At 44.2% G+C, this 18,292-nt stretch overlaps 1 long non-coding RNA gene and 1 other non-coding gene across 2 annotated transcripts in view; one reads left to right on the plus strand and one right to left on the minus strand.

Moving 5' to 3' along the window:
- Positions 1–702: 702 nt before the first annotated feature.
- On the plus strand, positions 703–776 carry TRNAG-CCC (transfer RNA glycine (anticodon CCC)). Its single transcript has one exon. It is a non-coding gene; the product is annotated as a tRNA-Gly (tRNA).
- Positions 777–11,100: 10,324 nt separating this feature from the next.
- Positions 11,101–18,292, minus strand: part of LOC145518028 (uncharacterized) — a 38,291-nt gene continuing 31,099 nt past the window's right edge. Inside the window, exons 6-8 of the long non-coding RNA XR_014062528.1 lie at positions 14,328–14,440; positions 12,716–12,897; positions 11,101–11,304 (exon numbers count right to left, since the gene is read on the minus strand). This is a non-coding gene — a long non-coding RNA (uncharacterized LOC145518028). The remainder of the gene's footprint in view (positions 11,305–12,715; positions 12,898–14,327; positions 14,441–18,292) is intronic.

An 18,292-nucleotide genomic window follows, 5' to 3' on the forward strand; every position in this document is an offset into this window, starting at 1 on the left:
ATCCCATGGACAGAGGAGCCTGGCGGGCCACAGTCAATGGGATCGCAAAGAGTGGGACATGACTGAGCACATGTGCACACACCACGACCCCTCTCATTGCCTTGGGTGGGAGTGGACTTGGAAGTTTTCTTCTCACCTTAAAATTCTGTCATTCTATTTCCACTGGACAAAATTGAACACATGCTTCTGGTAAGAGGGCTTCAGTTTCCAATGTCTCACAAGTCTCAGAGTCAGTAAATTTCATGGAAATCCTAGTGAGTTAGAGTCCATGGTGCGTTTCTGGGCATGCATGCAGGGTGAGGTTTCTACAGGGTGTGCGGATGTGGGCTGTGAGGAGAACCAAGAATGAAAGGATGTTTCTCTGCATCTAGGAGCTCATTCAGTGTGAATTCTGAGCCCAGGGCTTGGAATGTTGTAAGGGAAGGAGGAAAAAAAACTCTGAAAATATGAAAAATGAAACTCAGGGAGACTCGCACACTTTGCTTCAGAGTTGCAGGCCTCCATGAAGTCTGCAACCAGGAGACTTATTTCCAGGAACTGAGGACTTGGTACTCGGGCCCCTTGGTGAGCACAGAAGCCCAGCATTGACCTCAATGCATCATGTGGACGAAGCCTACCTCACACACTAGCACCGTGAACACCTTACAGAACTCATCTGAAGAACTGCACTGGTGTTTGCTTTCAGCAATAGCTCCAGGGACTTCCCTGGTGGTTCAGTGGCTAAGACTCTGCACTCCCAATGCAGGAGGCCCCAGGTTCGATCCCTGGTCAGGGAACTAGATCCCACATGTTGCAACTAAAGATCCCGCATGCTGCAACTAGCACTTGGGGCAGCTAAATAAATAAATATTTTAAAAAAGAAGTAAAAAAGAAATGGCTCCATGTTTCACAAGAGAATAGCTTTATTTGCTTGTATAGCGTTCTCTTTTTATAATGTCCTTGCTGTGACATCAACATAGAATTTGGTGTCAGGAAACCTGAATTTCAGTCTTAGATCTGCCACTCATGAGCACAAGGGCATTTATCAAGCTGCTTAACTTCTCAGAGAGTCAATTTTCTCATCTGTGGAAAGGAAATGCGTAGGGAATATGGCTGGTTGCAGCACAGAACCAGCTAGTTTGATCAGCTTGCTTGCCTGACTGCTTGCCTAGGCTCCCAAAAGGAGAAAAGCAAGAAAAACCTGTTATACATTGTTCACCGTACGTGCTCTTATATGAGACATTCATTTCACTTCCACAATCCTGTTACTGATATCATCCCTTTCCACAGATGAGAAAACTGAGGCTCGGAGAAGTTAAGTAGTTTAACAATAGACCAACACTCATGTGTGAGTAACAAAATCTTTCAATCTTATGATCTCTCTTGGTCTAGACCCGCACTGACTGATACGCTATTATCTTAAACAATTATGAAAAATTAAACTAAAATCTGTCTGTGCCACCTTAGCCATGTTGCTCAGTGAGGCCAGTGGCTGGAGTGTTGGGCTGTGCAGGTTTGGATTAGTGACCTGGAATGTGGGCGGGTGTTACTGTCCTCGCCAGATCCACCCAGCGACCTTGGATGCAGATAAGAGGCCTCAGACTCAAAGGCCTTCAGAAACCAGAGAGGGAAGCAAAATGAGTCGGGGGCTGGCTATGCTAGGGGAGCGGTGGGGCCTGGGTTAGACTGAGCAGTGGACACCTGGTCTAAAGAGCAGCTGCTGCTCCGCTTTGGCCAGGGGTTGGCTCAGGGGTACCAGATCTTTTCTGTCTTTTTTTTGTGTGTGACACAGATAATGAATTTTAATTTTATTTTTTATTTGTATTATTATTATTTCAATATTTATGTATTTAGCTGCACTGGATCTTAGTTACAGCATGTGGGGTCTAGTTCCCTGACCGCGGATTGAACCCCAAGCCCCTTGAATTGGGAACACAGAGTTTTAACCACTGCACCACCAAGGAAGTCCTTGAATTTTAAAAATTTCAATGTTAGATGAGCCCACAGCCCCTAGTTTTCAAATTCTGCAGATGAACCAAACCACTGCACTTGAAACAGCTTCCATGTAGCCAGCTTCTGAGTGGAGAGAGGAGATTATAGGAATGTTGCCTGGAAGAGGCAAGAACTCAGGCATGAGAGTCTAGAAATGGGCAGAGTAAACAAAGGAGATGGTGGCAGGAGAGAAAAACAAACCCCCCAAACAAAAACACAAGCTGCTCTCTCTTTTTTTTTTAAGGGTCAAAAGTCAGAGAGGTTTCCAGTGTGTGCACAGGCTGACAGAGAACAATAAGAATCAGCTTCCAAACTTTAAGGAGCTTGAATCAGAGGCAATGATTTTCCCCAGTGATCATTGAGTTGTACGTGTCAACATTTCATTCACAGATAAGGAAGAGCAGAAATGTTTCCATGCCCCAGTGTGGACCCCACAAATCCTTATTGTACGACTTCAAAATCATGGTATAGGGAAACATCTCAAAGTAACAATACAAGCATTTCAACAAAAGCAATGGATGGCTTCCCTGATGGCTCAGTGGTAAAGAATCCACCTGAATGCAGGAGATGCAGGGTTGATCTCTGGGTTGGTAGGGTCCCCTGAAGAAGGAAATGGCAAACCACTCTAGTATTCTTGACAGAGGAGCCTGGAGGACTACAGTCCATGGAGTCTCAAGAGTTGGATACAACTTAGTGACTAAACCACCAACCTCCACCAGTGGATGAGGGGAAAACAGTTTAGAGACATCAATTACCTTAACATATGATCATCGTGCTGTTATGTGATCAAAGTTATTGCATTTCTGATTCAGTCCATTCTTCTGACTCACCAGGGTTAGAGATAGCTTTCAAATTATTGAAAGTAAACAGCATCATGCAGAAAGTGTTTTATGAATTCAACACTGTTAAAAAAAAATAAAGCTTAAGTTAAAGTTCCAGTCTCTTTAACCATTTGTATTACTGGATTGTATTTACTATGTACTTCTGGTTCAGAAAATTCCAGAAAAAAATGGTTTATTTGCATTTCAAATTCCTGGGTTGGGTCTTAGTTATGACTCAGATGTTCTGCTGATTGTCTTAAGATGCTATTTTATAGTGTTTTATTGACATAACGCCAGGAATGTTTAAAAAAATAAAAGAAAAGCAGATTGAGAAACTTGAGTCAAACTGAGGCACACATGAGCAAAGCTCATTCAAATGTGAAAAGAACTAACTAGCAGTCTTCACTAGATATTTCAAATGGCTGAGTGTTTGTTTTGTTGAAGGTTAATGTCTAAACAAACACTTACTGAATGACAAATGCATGCCCTCTACTAAGTGCCCTGGGGATGGGACAGGGGAATAAATCCAACACTCTCATTCCTGCCCTCAGCAAGTTCAGAATTCAGAAATGCAGTCATCGATATTTTCTTCTGAAGTTCAGCTGAAGTTGACAAATAATAACCGAAGGGCTAGTGTTTTCTGAGCAATAAGCTAAGCATTTGAAAGTTCCTCCAGGATGCAGGCAAGAATACAGAGCTTACTGAGAAATCTGCAAAAAGCCATCGAGGTGTTTACAGATACAAGAATTGATTCTCACTCAAAATGTGGATGTTTTCTGGAAAAGGAAATGCTGCTAAACCACACAGCTGCTCTTGTCTTTCAATCAGAGAGTGCCTTTCCTCCAAGAGACTTTGTTCAAGCCAATAGCAAGTTTGTTAGATGCCTCTTTCTCCAGGGGGTCAGTCCTTGGAGAATTTACACTATCCTGTAAAGACGTCAAGTTTTAACAGGTGTTGGTGGTTTAGTCACCAAGTCGTGTTCTACTGTTAAGACCCCTTGGACTGTAGCCCGGCTGGCTACTCTGTCCATGGGATTCTCCAGGCAAGAATACTGGAGTGGGTTACCATTTCCTTTTCCAGGGGATTTCCCGACCCACAAATTGAACTCGAGTCTCTTGCATTGCAGGCAGATTCTTTACCGACTGAGCTATGAGGGAAGCCCAAGTTTTAACAGGCACCTCAGCAAAGGGCAAGACATGTTCCAGAACCCTCTGGATTAGTCTGCCTTCTGGATCAGTCCTGCCTTCTGGACTAGACTATCTTTTGGATCAGTCCTGCCTTCTGGATTAGTCTGCCTTCCGGATCAGTCCTGCTTTCTGGATTAGTCTGCATGGACTGCCATGGCAAAACACCACAGACCAGGTGAATAAATGGAAACATGTTACAGTCTGTAAAATAGATAGCCAATGGGAATTTGCTGTATAACTCAGGTGAATAAATTAATATGCATTTATTTATTTTTGACTGTATTGGTCTTCATTGCTGTGCTGGCTTTCTCTACTGGTGTGCAGCCTTCTCATTGCAGTGGCTTCTTTTGTTGCAGACCACAGGCTCTGGGATGTGTGGGCTTTAGTAGTTGTGGCGTGTGGGCTCAATAGTTGAGGCTCCCAGGCTTTAGAGCTCACGCTCAATAGTTGTGTGACACAGACTTAGTTGTTCTGTGACATGTGGGATCTTTCCGGACCAGGGATCAAACCCATGTCTCCTGCACTGGCAGGTGGATTCTTTACCACTCAGCCACCAGGGAAGCCCAGACCAGGTGACTTAAACAACAGAAATTTACTTTTTTTCACAGTTCTGGAGCCTGGAAGTCTGAGATCAATGTGCCTTTGGGGTTGGCTTCTGTTGAGTCTGCTCTTCCTGGCCTGTGGAAGGTGTCACTGGCTACGTCCTCACCCATCTTCTTAAAGACATAGTCCTATGGGATTAGGGCCCCACCCTTATGACCTCATTTGACTTTAATCACCTGTTTAAAGGGCTTCCCTTGTGGCTCAGGGAATAAGAGAGACCTGGGTTCAATCCCTGGGTTGAGAAGATCCCCTGGAAAAGGGAATGGTTACCCACTCTAGTATTCTGGCCTGGAGAATTCCATGGACAGAGGAGCCTGGCAGGCTACAGTCCATGGGGTCACAAAGAGCTGGACATGACTTTCACTTTCACTTAAAAGTCCTATCTCCCCCTCAAGGACTTCCCTGGTGGCTCAGAGGTTAAAGCGTCTGCCTCCAATGCGGGAGACCTGGGTTCAATCCCTGGGTCAGGAAGATCCCCTGGAGAAGGAAATGGCAAACCACTCCAGTATTCTTGCCTGGAGAATCCCATGGACGGAGGAGCCTGGCAGGCTCCTGACAGTCCACGGGGTCGCAAAGAGTCGGACACGACTGAGCGACTTTCCTTTCCTCCCCCTCAAGGGTTTCCCTGATAACTCAGTGGTATAGAATCTGCTCATAATGCAGGAGACACAGGAAACTCAGGTTTGATCCCTGGGTCAAGACGATCCCCTGGATGAGGAAATGGCAACCCACTCCAGCGTTCTTAACCAGAAAAATTCCACGGACAGAGGAGTCTGGCAGGCTGCAGTCCATGGGGTCACAGAGTTGGACACAACTGAGTGACTAGGCATCTCCCCTCATGGGGGTGGGGTTAGGGTTCTACCATTTGAGTTTTAGGGGGACACAGTTCAGTCTGTAACAACTTCTTTCATTTTATATATCAGATCTTTTCATCTAGGAAAATGTGGTGTCTTTGAGTAATTGCTCCCCACCCCTGATTTTATAAAATAAACAAAAAGCTATCATTCAAGATGAGGACAGAATTTCCTGGAGAGGAGGAACAGTCAGATCCTACAGCCCTGATATTTGGCCCCCAAGTCCCACTGTCACATGGGGGCTCTCTCATATGCACCCCAAACACCACCTGTGGGGCTGGGTAGTGGTACGAGTGGGGAGTCTTGCTCCCCCTTTAACAAAACTGGCCTTAATAGGGAAGCAAGACCCTTCCACTCAGACCAACAGCACGGCCGAGGTCATGTCACTGCAGAGAGGCTTTCCTAAGACTTAGGACAAGACAAAGAGCTGAGAGTTACTGAGTATGGCAGGAAGCACATCATCCTTTGGCCACATTGTCCCTGTTAATGGTTTCACTGGAGTGAGCTGCCTTCCTGCCTGGTTCCTGGGTAAGAAAGATACCTAAAGCTTCCAAGTTCTATCCCAAGAGAGAATTCTAAACTCCTTTTATTTATTTTTTCCTATTCCCCACTTACCCGCCAGCGGTGACCACCCCTCGGCAGAAGAAGTCATAAACCCCCATGTAGGAGGACCCTCAACATTTCGGAAAAGGATGACCCTTTGCTGGGAATCATCACCGGTTGGTCTCCATGCATGTGGCCTCACGGTGAATCACTTCTACCTGCCTAGTGCTCCAGAACAAGCACCGAAGTGTGTTGGGAGCCCTTCGTGGACTATATAACTCATGTGCTATCTTCCTCTCTAGGTCCTGGGTCGTCGTGACTTTACTCCATCTTGTATCACCCTTCCTTCCAAATGACAGCCATCCTGTAAGCATAATACAGGAGTCAAGAGGGAGGAGACCAAGTATTTCTATCGGATCTTGTTTAGAGAGTTTATTTTTCATAATTACTAAACAGCCTCAGACAACATGAAAATCCTAAAATTCCTGTAGGGTCCCCCAGAGTAGCACAGCAAACATGAAGGGGCTGAAAATGCTTATTTATATCTAGACATCCTGCACATCTAATTTTGTGACCACATTCAAAAAAGACTATTTTTTTATACATGCATTTTATCTACCAAACGAAAACTGATAGAAAAAGGAGAATTTTAGCAGCAAATCACCAAGATTTCACATATCTTCCTGAATCAATTGACGCTACAATTTTTAGCGTTCTGCCGTGATTCTTCAAAGCAGGTCCCTGGTCTGAGTTCTGGGAGATGATACCAATTTCTGATTCAACTTCTAACCATTGTGCACAGGAGTCATCTTTGAGCATTTTGAAGGACTTAAACTCACTGACTTCCTTAAAGAGAAAATTACAGAAACTTAGAGCACTGTGTTGTGATCTTAGCTGAGATGAATGTCTAAAAGGAGTTTTTATGGTTGTTGTTATTTGTTTTCGTTTTCAAACAGACAATGATAGAAAAGACCAGGAAGAGAGATTCAGTTTTTCTTCAGAAATGTTTAAATTCCATGTTTCCAGTTTTGAGTATTTGGGCTTTGTAATAGCTATGAGCAAAACCTTTTCAATGCCCTGATGTCCTAGAATTAAAAGAAGCCTCTCAATCATTCATTCCTACAGTAAGCATTTATCAAGGGCTACCTGTATGGGCTTCCCTGGTAGCTCAGTTGGTAAAGAATCTGCCTGCAGTGCAGGAAACCTCAGTTCAATCCCTGGGTCAGGAAGATCCCCTGGAGAAGGAAATGGCAACCCACTCCAGTATTATTGCCTGGAGAATCCTATGGATAGAGGAGCCTGGTGGGCTACATACAGTCCATGGGGTCGCAAGAGTTGGACACGACTTAGCAACTAAACCACCTGTATGGGCAACGGTGCATGAGGTAGGTCCTAAAGGATGCAGAGTGGGAAGGGGTGCCCTCCTAGCTGTCAGAGGTGAACGGTCAGGACCTGCAGTGGGGTGAACAGTGCCCTGAAGGAGCCACATCAGAAGTGGGGCCAGTTTAGTGGTCCTGGTGAGGAGAAGAGTGGCTACGTGGTTTAGAGCAGTTTGGAATGGTGTGGGGTTATGTGTCCTTTGAGACCTGCATCACTAACTGACCCACAGTGATATGAAGTAGGATGTGAGGTAGTAGTTGAGCAGAATTGTATGCGGCCTTCTAGGAACAGAATCCCCCTCCCCCAAGTCCTTCGCCTGCCTCTTGTCTATAGAAAAACCTGAGCCTCCCAGGCCTTCCCTGAGTTTTCAAAGAGTAAGTTTAATCAGAGATGTAAGAAAAGGCAGAAAGAAAGGCAAATAGTCAAGCAAGACAAAATAACAAAAGCTTAGCCATTTACAAAGTCAAGGGCCTTTCATTCCTCCTCAGGGGCAATATATAATATCCTGAGCCATGTCCTTTGAGCTGTTTTGCAGATACAGAAACCCCCACCAGGAAGGAGAAGTTAACTGCATACTGTACCCAAGCATGTAGACTCTAGTCCAGTTGAAACCAGAAGGTTGATGGTGTTGACTCCCAATTACCTCACCACCAACCAGTCAGAAGAATGCCATGAGCTGATCATACACCCCACAACCCGCCTCCCTCACCCTGTCTTAAAAAGCATTCCCTGAAAGTCTTTGGGGAGTTCGGGCATTTTAAACACTAGTTACCTGGACTCTCTGCTTGGCACCTGCAATAAATGTTGCACTTTCCTTCACCATAACCTCATGTCAGTAAATTGGCTTTACTACGAGTGCAGGCAAGTGGACCCATGTTTGGTCTGTTAACAAAGAGGAGACTGTGGCTGTGTGGCTCCCTACATTCAGCAAGGGATTTCAGAAAGAAAAATATTTATATAACTCAATACAGAGAAGAGATAGGAACTCAAACCTCTTGATCAGCCATGGCTTATTTGACAGAGGATGGGGGTGCTCCTTGGAAGAAAAGCTATGTCCAACCAAGCATATTAAAAAGCAGAGACATTACTCTGCCAACAAAGGTCCATCTAGTCAAAGCTATGGTTTTTCCAGTAGTCATGTATGGATGTGAGATTTGGACTATAAAGAAAGCTGAGTGCTGAAGAATTGATGCTTTGGAACTACGGTGTTGGAGAAGACTCTTGAGAGTCCCTTGGACTGCAAGGCAATCAAACCAGTCAATCCTGAAGGAAATCCGTCATGAATATTCATTGGAAGAACTGATGCTGAAGCTGAAACTCTAATACTTTGGCCACCTGATGCGAAGAAATGACTCATTGGAAAAGACTGATGCTGGGAAAGATTGAAGGAAGGAGGAGAAGGGGATGACAAAGAATGAGACAGTTGGATGGCATCACTGACTCAATGGACATGAGTTTGAGCAAGCTTCGGGAGTTGGTGATGGACAGGGAAGCCTGGTGTGCTGCCATCCATGGGGTTGCAAAGAGTTGGACATGATTGAGCGACTGAATTGAACTGAACTGGGGGTAGAGAGAGGAGAAGGTGGGGAGAAAAGCAGGCATCTGTACATTGATGCAAAGGCAGAAGAATCTGAAAGGCAAATGGAAATGACTGGGAGGAAAAACCTCAAAGTAAATACCACCAGAATGAGCAGTTGTTGTTTAGTTGCTAAGTCATGTCTGACTCTGCGACCCTCTGGACTGTAGCCTGTCAGAATCCTCTGTCCATGGGATTTCCCAAGCAAGAATACTGGAGTAGATGGCTATTTCCTTTTCCAGTGAATCTTCCCAACCCAGGGATGGAACCCGTATCTCCTGCATTGGCAGGCAGATTCTTTACCATCTGAACCACCAGGGAAGCCTCAGAATGAGCTGATGAACAAGAAAGGCTTTGGTACAGGGCTTAGCAGGGCCAGCATCTCTTCTGGAAAAGACTCCAAGGCTTTGGTGATATTATGAGATGAATTTTTATTGTCTGTAACACTCTATGTGCCTAGTCCCTCAGTCATGTCCGACTCTACGACCCCATGGACTGTAGACCATCAGGCTCCCCTGTCCATGGGGATTCTCCAGGCAAGGATCCTGGAGTGGGTTGCCACGTTTTAAAATCTTCCTTCTGCTTTGTCTTTCTCCCTCCCCGCCCCCACGCCTCTTTCCTTCTCTCTTACCACCCATGGGAAACTTCCCCCACTCCCCTCATTTAACATTCCTTTGTCTTCAGAGCTTAGCTCATTCAATTTTGCTGCGAGGTGGCAGTGCCTAACTCAGCCAGCAGATGTCACTGTCGAGTAGTTATGGAATTTGCCCCCACCAAGCCTCAGGTCAGAAGCTTCAGATTCCCTTGGATGGATTTACTCCCAGCTTGGTTGGCTTCTGTAAAGTCTAAAACCTGTGCATCATATTTACTCTGGACAGTGGTGTGGCCACCTCTCCACTTCAGATATGACGTTCAAGAAGTGATCTCCCCGGGGTCTGCGATCCCCAGCTTTCACCGGCCCCCAGCGGCAGCACATTGCCTCACGCCCCAAGAAGTCACAGTTGCCCTTCAAGGCTGGTTCAATGGCATTTAATGGTATCTAACCCTGGCCCATTGCCCTCTGGACTTAGATCTTGAAGCTGTGGCCAAAATGTTAGCTCCGGAGATGGAGACCGGATCAGGTACCACGAGGTCCGAGGGCAGGAGCCAGTCTGAGTATGTTCTGTCACTTGATAGCGGACAGGCACCCTTCATCAGCTACTCAGGACTCCAGGCGCCAGGCAGTAAGTTGAGGTCAGGGAGTTTGTTTTATCTACTGATTTGGAAAAATATTTAGCCTCCCTGGAACAGGCATGTGCATTCCGTGTGCCTGAAGCCATGAAATTTGGCAAGTCCCATATCAGATGCCTAAAACTGTTATACAACTCAGTCTAATTTAGAGTGTAAGGCTTCCAGAGGGAACCAAGTCTCTCCCTTGGCCCCAGAGTTCCTGCTGGCAATTCTTAGGGTCCAACACTGAATCCATAACAATAAAAATGGTAACGATAATAATATCCATTGCCAAGATTTGACCTATAGTTCAAGACACACAGCTTTGAGTAATCAGAAGCTTGATTCAGCCCAGAGGGAAAAGTGAATATTTGTGTAATAATCTGGCCATCCTACAAATGAAGACAAAGATACTGAGAGTGTGAGCTCTAGTGAAAACATCTCCCAAGCGAGTGTTTCTTCCATAATTGGCTCTGCCAACCAGAAAAGAAAAGCCGTCTTTCTTGTCATTTTTCAAAAGAGAGGTCGTTCCGTGTCTCATATAATCTTTATTCAAAATTGTCTTAAAAGGGTTTAATCCTACTTGATTTTGCATGGTATGTACAGATCTGCAAGAGCAAGTACTTAAAACTCTGTTCTCCAGGAAAGTAACATTTAAAATGGAAAAGTCAACTTACAGCTAGAACGTCTAACATTTAACTTCCGCATGATTTAACGGTACTTGTGTGTGTATGCGCACAGAACTGCAGAAAGAACATACATTTTAGATTTAAGTAGTTCCGTGTTCAACTTGCTGCTCAGCAGATTCTTCAGTTTTCTCATCTTTGTGTACTGTTCCTTACACAGAAGTGTATTCCACTAATTTTGTAGAATAAGGGAAAAAAGGTCACAGGAAAGGAAAAGGGAACGAAAGTTAAGTAAGTGGGAGGTGCTGGATTGAAAAAAGTTCAACTGACTTTTTAATTATAGGATCACTCAGAGCCTTTAATATATTAAAGTAGAATGAGACTATCACAGAGGGAGAGCAATAGACAAAGCACAATGAATATCCTAGAGTTGCCCAAATTTGGGGCAACTATGGAAAGTTTTTCTCCTAGAGCATCTCATGGAATTCAGGAATTCAGGGAAATAATGATTTACATTCCTCAGTGCTCTTCACACTGCAAATGACAGAGACAAAACATCAGCTTAGAAACCAATAGCTCGGGGAACCGAATCAACTGCAGGGCACAGGTGGCAATAGCCTCATGGCTGACTGGAGCAGCTTATAGTAGTATTTATTGTGAAGTGACCATGTGCCAGGCACCATTCAACAGATTCATAATTTGTTCTACCTCACCACAGCTCCATGAGTTAAGGACAAGTATTATCTTCTTTTTACAAAAGTGGAAAATCAGGTTCAGAGAGGTTGTGTCCCAGAGGTAACCAGACAGTCTGACTCCAAGCCCACACTTGGAACCACTATTCATTGTGTGTCTTCAGGGACTTAAATGCTGTTAAAGTTTATTTTCTCTGTGTGACTCTTGTATCCTTGAGTCTCTTTCATTCTCTTCAGCTCTGCCCATGAGATTAGAAACCCAGCTCCCACCCTGAGATTGCCCTCTCACCTCCTTCCTACAAAAGGCTCCTCCCCCTTAATGTTCTATTAAAAAACCTTCTACAGAAGAATTCTGACTAGTCCCTGACTTGAGGTCAGGTGCCTGATGTGAGGACAGGAGTGTGTTCTAATGAGCTCAGCTCACGTGCCAATACTGTGGCCAGGAGAGTGGAGAACTACAATTAGCCATACCCGCTATGTCAACAGGGTCCTTATAGGGTGATGGGAGTAGTTCTCTAAAAGAAGGTGTGGTTTCCAGAAGAGGCCTGAGGCACTGACATTCTGAGCTCTGACACACCCCAGGGTCTTTTAAGATCACAGGGGAGATGTATGTAGAGTGGCCCACATATTTCCAGGCACCGGAGTAGGTTGTTAGCTTATTGCAGTTACTCTTCGGGTTTCAGAAGAGAAATATCCTCCTTTGATTGGGGCTGCTAAACTAAGCAGGTGGAAGAAACTAGCTGGGAAGAGTGCTTTGTATGAAAGCCATGGAGTTAGAATAAGGTGTGACTTTCAGGTCAAGGTCCAGGTCTCAGGGGTCAGGCCAAGCTGGAGGACAGACAAAACCAGGTCAGAAGTCCAGGGAGTGGGGCAGCAAGATCCAACTTTTTCATGAAACACAGACATGCTTGGAGGAAACAGGCCAGGAGTCAGTATGCAGAGGTCTAATCTTGGTGAGCAGGTACGGGCTGCCCAAAGCCAGGTTTGGACATGCCCACTTGGGCTGGACCGCAGGTGGCTGAGGTCAGTCCTCAAATGTAGACAAGGAGGCAGAGAACAATGCCTCAGATTTCAAAATCTGGGACTGACTAGGGAGCCAAGTGATACCAAAGAGACTTTCCTCCCGTTCCTATAAAGGAGAGTCAGCGCAAACTGCACTCTGATTTGCTTCGACCATCTATACCCACTCATCTAAAGGTCACCTTGGACCACTTGCAGGAATGGGCTGTCAAATACCAGGGAGTGATACACACGGGGCCCTTGGTGCCGCTGGCTTCGGTTCTGACTGACTGTCTTCAGGGCAGTCTTCATGTCAGCCACTTTGTTGTCAGGATCAGTAGGGAGTGGGGTCCTCTTGTTCGTGATCTTTGTTTCACATTTGTCAATTGATCATTTCATACTGCTGCTGTGGTCAGTTACCACAAACTCGGAAGACCTGGGGGAAAAATACATGAATTTATTATCTCATGGTCTGGAGGTCAGAGGTGAGAACAGGCTAAAGTCATTGGGCTGACATCAAGGTTTGGGCAGGGCTGTGTTCCTTCTGCCAGTTCTCAGGGAGGCTCCCTTTCTTTGTCCTTTTCAGCGTCTAGAGGCCGCCTGCATTCTTTAGTTCGTGGCCCCTTCCTCCATCTTCAAAGACAGCAGCCCAGCATCTTCCAGTGTCTCTCTAACTCTGAACCTCCTGCCTCCATCTTATAAGGACCTTTGTGATTACCTTGGACCCCACCCCTTTATAATCCATGATAATCACCTCTTCTCAACGTTCCTCACTTAATCATCCCTGCAAAGTCCGTTCTGCCATGTGAGAAAACACATCGACAGTGTCTGAGGATTAGAAATGGACCTCTTTGGGGAGCGGCATTAGTGAGAGTACCACAGATGTCATATTCACCTGTAAACCTCCAGACAGCTTTGGCTGTTTGTCATGTACACCTGTCAGTGCCATGGTGCTTCCATTGGTCTGTTCCAGATTTTAGAAGCACCTTTCTGGGTGCTTGCAGGATGAGAGCTGCACACCCTGGATGTATGAGGTCTCCTTGTTTGGGAGGATGGGGCTAGAAGGGCCATGCTGTTTGCCGAGTGAGGGGGCTTCTGTAAGAGCCATTGCATGTGGGAGAGGCCCTAAGCACCCCGACCTTCCCTGACCTTTGTGTTTTCCTCCATGAAGGGGAGAATTTCTCAGCAACCTCTGGTCTCTAGCTACAGCCATATAAGTTGCTATACTTTAGCAACCTTTACGGAAAAGCAAATGGGATGGATAAATCTCTCTGGAAAAACTCTCATGCCTGTGCTCTAGGAAAAATGCATGAGAATATTTACCAAAGTCTTGTTTGCAACAATGAAAAACTGAAAATAACTAAAATTTCCTTAGCAGAATGGACACATAAACTATTGCTATACCCTACAGTGATCAGCATGAATGATGACTTAGAAGTTTGCATATTGATATGGGAAAATATTTAAAATATGATGTTAAGTGAAAAAACCCCAAGTTATAGAATTATGTTGTTTACGGTCATAGGAGGTACAAGTGTAAAATTATGTTTGGTATGGAAGAACCCCAGCTTCTAAATAGAACTGGGTTCCAAGGGAAAATGGCAAAATGGAAATATTTGTTATAGCTAAGTGGTTGGGACTGTGGGTTTATTATTCTCTGTACTCCTCTATATATTTCTAAATATTTAATAATAATTTAAGCATAAGACATAATATAGTTATTTGGGTTATTTTTGAAAGCAACTTTTTTTTTCTATCAGTTCAATTCAGTTGCTCAGTTGTGTCTGACTTTTTGTGACCCTGATGGCCGGCAGCACGCCAGGCTTCCCCATCCATCACCAACTCCGGGAGCTTGATCAAACTCACGTCCATTGAGTTGGTGATGCCATCCAACCATTGCGTCTTCTGTCATCTCCTTCTCCTCTTGCCATCAGTTTTTCCAAGCATCAGGGTCGTTTCTAATGAATCAGTTTTTTTTCCTATAATAAAATGTTAAAAAGAAATCTGAACTGGTTTCATCATGGTGTCAGACTATATACTGAGCCAATGAATGATTCAGTTTTTCAACACTTTACCCTGTTTAAATATTGATCTGAGTAATCAAATGTCAACTCTTCAATTATTATATAATTAGTGATTTGCCTATTTGTCTTTCTAAATAGCATGGTTAGTGAGAATGTATTCTCTTGTTTTCCTTTTGTACAAAATTCTACGTGAAAACAGGGGTAAAGGGAGTTACTATATCTATAGTAATTCTTACTGAAGCCTTTGCTAGTATGGTAATTACTGCAAGGACTTGTTTTAGCAGGATCAATGTTCCAGAATGTTTCCCCCAGGGACTTATGTAACAGATATTAATTATCTCCCCAGAATTGGATGTAGAGATATGCTAGATAAAATTTTTATATTGAATTCAGAATTTCTTCACCGTGATAATATTCAATTTTGAATATGACTTTATCCAGATACTAAGGTAAGAATCCAACCTTACCAGTTCTACATTTCTGTCTTATACAAAATGCTACCAGCAAATATAAAAGCAACTGCCATTTAGAAATTTAGTCCAGTCTTCCTGCCTATTCTCTAGTCACCTGGTGCTATGTACAGTCTTTACTCTGCAAGTATCACGTTGTACTATTTCTCCAATTCTCCCAAATTAGAAGGGTGAGATTCTTGACACTTTGTAGGGAAGGAGAATTTAGAGTTGAAAAACAAGATTTTGAGAGTTGAGAGAGTGCAGTCAGAAGTGAACATGCAACAGTTCTTATACATTTTGTTGTCGCTCTCTAGAGCAGTAAATATAATGCTCCTCTGTGCAAAATTTGAAATGCATCTTTTTCTCTGGGTGGACACGACTGCAATTGGCCACATGCCCTTGTGCAGTATGCAACCTGCCCAACCATACATGGCAGCTCTAAGAGGGATTATCTATAGGGTTTTATATACATCTTAAAATAGTAAATATGCTATAAACAATTTAAATGTGCCACTCCTTGCTTGATAGAATTTTGTAATTGTCTCTTTGCTCTGCACTTGCAACAGTAAGTATGCAAATGTGTTTGGCTTTGCTTAGATAGCATGTACAATAAGAGGCCTTTTTTTGGCATTTGTTTATGCATGTCCACTCAAGTAGTCTTAGAGTCAGAACTGTTGAGTCATTTCTCCCACTCACCCAGAACGGTTCCAACCATGATGTCCCCAGCAGAGACTGGGGAGGGGTGGTGGGGCAGGCAGGTACTTGGGCCAGTGATCCATACGGGGTTCAAGCAGCATGACAACATAGTGATGCAATGGTAAATTGGTTCTGCACACAGATGGCACCCTTGAGTAGAAATAAAATAGCGCCAAGCTATGTCTCCTAAATATTTTTTGCAATGCCCCCATGCAAGTTCACCCAGTCAGTGGAACATCAGCAGTCCCAGGCAACAGAAATTCTGAAACTCGGTAAAGCATGGCACTCAGAACTTCCTGTGGATGGAGTGCATGATGAATTTATTATTTAATACACCTCCCAATAATCAGCTAGGATTAGAAAATTCCAAAAGGAAATAAAACCTGGACAAGTCTTTGTTGAATTTGTTTGGACCATTGTCTCTGTTTCGATTAGAGTTGATTTAGTGTTTCTACATGTACTTTAGAAATATAATACACACATACGTAATATATAAATATAACACAGACACACATATATATGTATGCATCCTAAGTCGCTTCAGTTGTGTCCAACTCTGTGTGAAAAACCTATGGACTGTAGCCCACCAGGCTCCTCTGTCCATGGGGTTCTCCAGGCAAGAATACTGGAGTGGGTTACCATGCCCTCCTCCAGGGAATCTTCTTGACCCAGGGGTCAAATCGGCATCTCTTATGTCTCCTACATTGGCAAGCAGGTTCTTTACCACTAGCACCACCTGGGAAGCCTACACACACACACACACACACACACACACACACACACAATTTTGGACAATCACTCGGAAGAGTTGCAAATGCAGCACAGAGATAATCTTTATCACTGAGACTTCTCTTTTCCCCTTTGTAATTAATAAGTATTTTGTGGGAAGAGAGTCTGAAACTATGTGAATACCTGTACCTGTTAATTTATAATTCACTGGTTGTTTTATCAATATGAACATGGGCATATATGTTTGGGTAATAAACTATTACTACCATAATTTATCTTGATATATTGTCCCTGTTTTGCCCCCATGCAAGCTGGATTTTGTGTCCTTTGGGCATCCCCTCATTCTTTGAACACTTCTTGCTTTTCTAGCATAAGATGATCCAGGCTTATTGTCCACTTTCCCTGCTCCAGCCTGGAGCTGCTGTTTCCTCAAAGAGCCTTGGTTTCTTTTAGTGGAGGCTGGTGTTTAGAATCCAAGAATCCTAGGTGTGCTCATTTCTATTGGGGTGTTTTTGCTCCAGACCTTTTTAATGGATAGGTTTTCTGTCTGTCTGTCTGTCTCTCTCTACACACACACACACTTCTTATATACTATTCATGTATATATATATGTATATATATATATAATATATACTTCTATCTATCTATCTATCTATATATATACACTTCTATCTGTATTTATTGCTATGCAGTGCTGTGCTTAGTCACTTAGTCGTGTCCTACTCTTTGGGACTTAATGGACTGTAGCCCGCCAGGCTCCTCTGCCCATGGAGATTCTCCAGGCAAGAATACAGGAGTGGGTTGCCATGCCCTCCTCCAGGGGATCTTCCCAACCCAGGGATCAAACCCAGGTCTCCTGCAATATAGGCAGATTCTTAACCATCAGAGTTGCCAGGGAAACCCAAGAATACTGGAGTGGGTAGCCTATCCCTTCTACAGGGGATATTTCTGGCCCAGGAATCAAACCGGGGTCTCCTGCATTTCAGGTGGATTCTTTACCAGCTGAACTACTATGGAAGCCCCATCTATTGATATATCTACCTATTTATTGAAAACTGTGATTTCACATCCATATCACCAATTCCAATCCATCCACTGAGTTCATTTATTCCTTTCCATATTTGCATCTCTCTTCTGCACAAACAACCAGGTTCCGTTATCTTTACTTTATTTGCTCCTTTGATCAACCTTACTGTATGCATACAAGCTACCATCCCTTTTCTGCCAGAGGCTCTCTGCATGCAGACATCCTTTGCTTGGCTGCCTTTCTACACAGACATCCCTCTCAACCTTGCCTCAGTGCCCCACCTGGCACCTCCTCCCTCTGCTCCCTGTGCAAGAGCTTTGGCTCCTCCTGGACTGTGGATGTGCTGCCTTCTCCTTGCTGAACTCTGACACCTGCTCTGGGCCACTGAGGCTCTTTCCTCCTCTGGTGCACAAGCCACCTTGTTCTGCCTCACCTGAAAGTCTTGGGAGGAAAGAGAAGGGAAGCAGAGGAGGAGGGGAAGGAGGAAGAGGAGGAGTTATATGTACTTTTGAATAATGAAAAGCCCCTAACCCTAACCTCACTCAATAAGCATTGAGCCATTTTAAAAAGTAGCATTGATTTGAAGACGTGCTACATTGTTGGCCTTCCTGGGCACCTCCTGCCTCTGCTTAGCCCTGGCTGTCAAGCCCTCTTATGTATATCTTTGTTCCTTCCTTCTGTATGATGCCAGAGCACGATCCCAAGGAAGTAGGCTTCTCTCAGCTTTCTGTATCTTCCTGTCGTCCTCCCTGCAGAAATGCCCTGTGATTTACCTTTGTATATTATTCTCAACAATCCCACTTCCACCCCTGTTCTTCCTTATCTAAATATGTCCATCAGGAATGACTTGGGTTTACTGGAATCAAAATTCTCAGACTCGCGAAAGAGATGGATAGCAGTCAA

The sequence above is a fragment of the Giraffa tippelskirchi genome, chromosome 8 (genome assembly GCF_054371585.1).
Source record: "Giraffa tippelskirchi isolate mGirTip1 chromosome 8, T2T-mGirTip1v1.2.pri, whole genome shotgun sequence".
NCBI classification, from domain to species: Eukaryota; Metazoa; Chordata; class Mammalia; order Artiodactyla; family Giraffidae; genus Giraffa; species Giraffa tippelskirchi.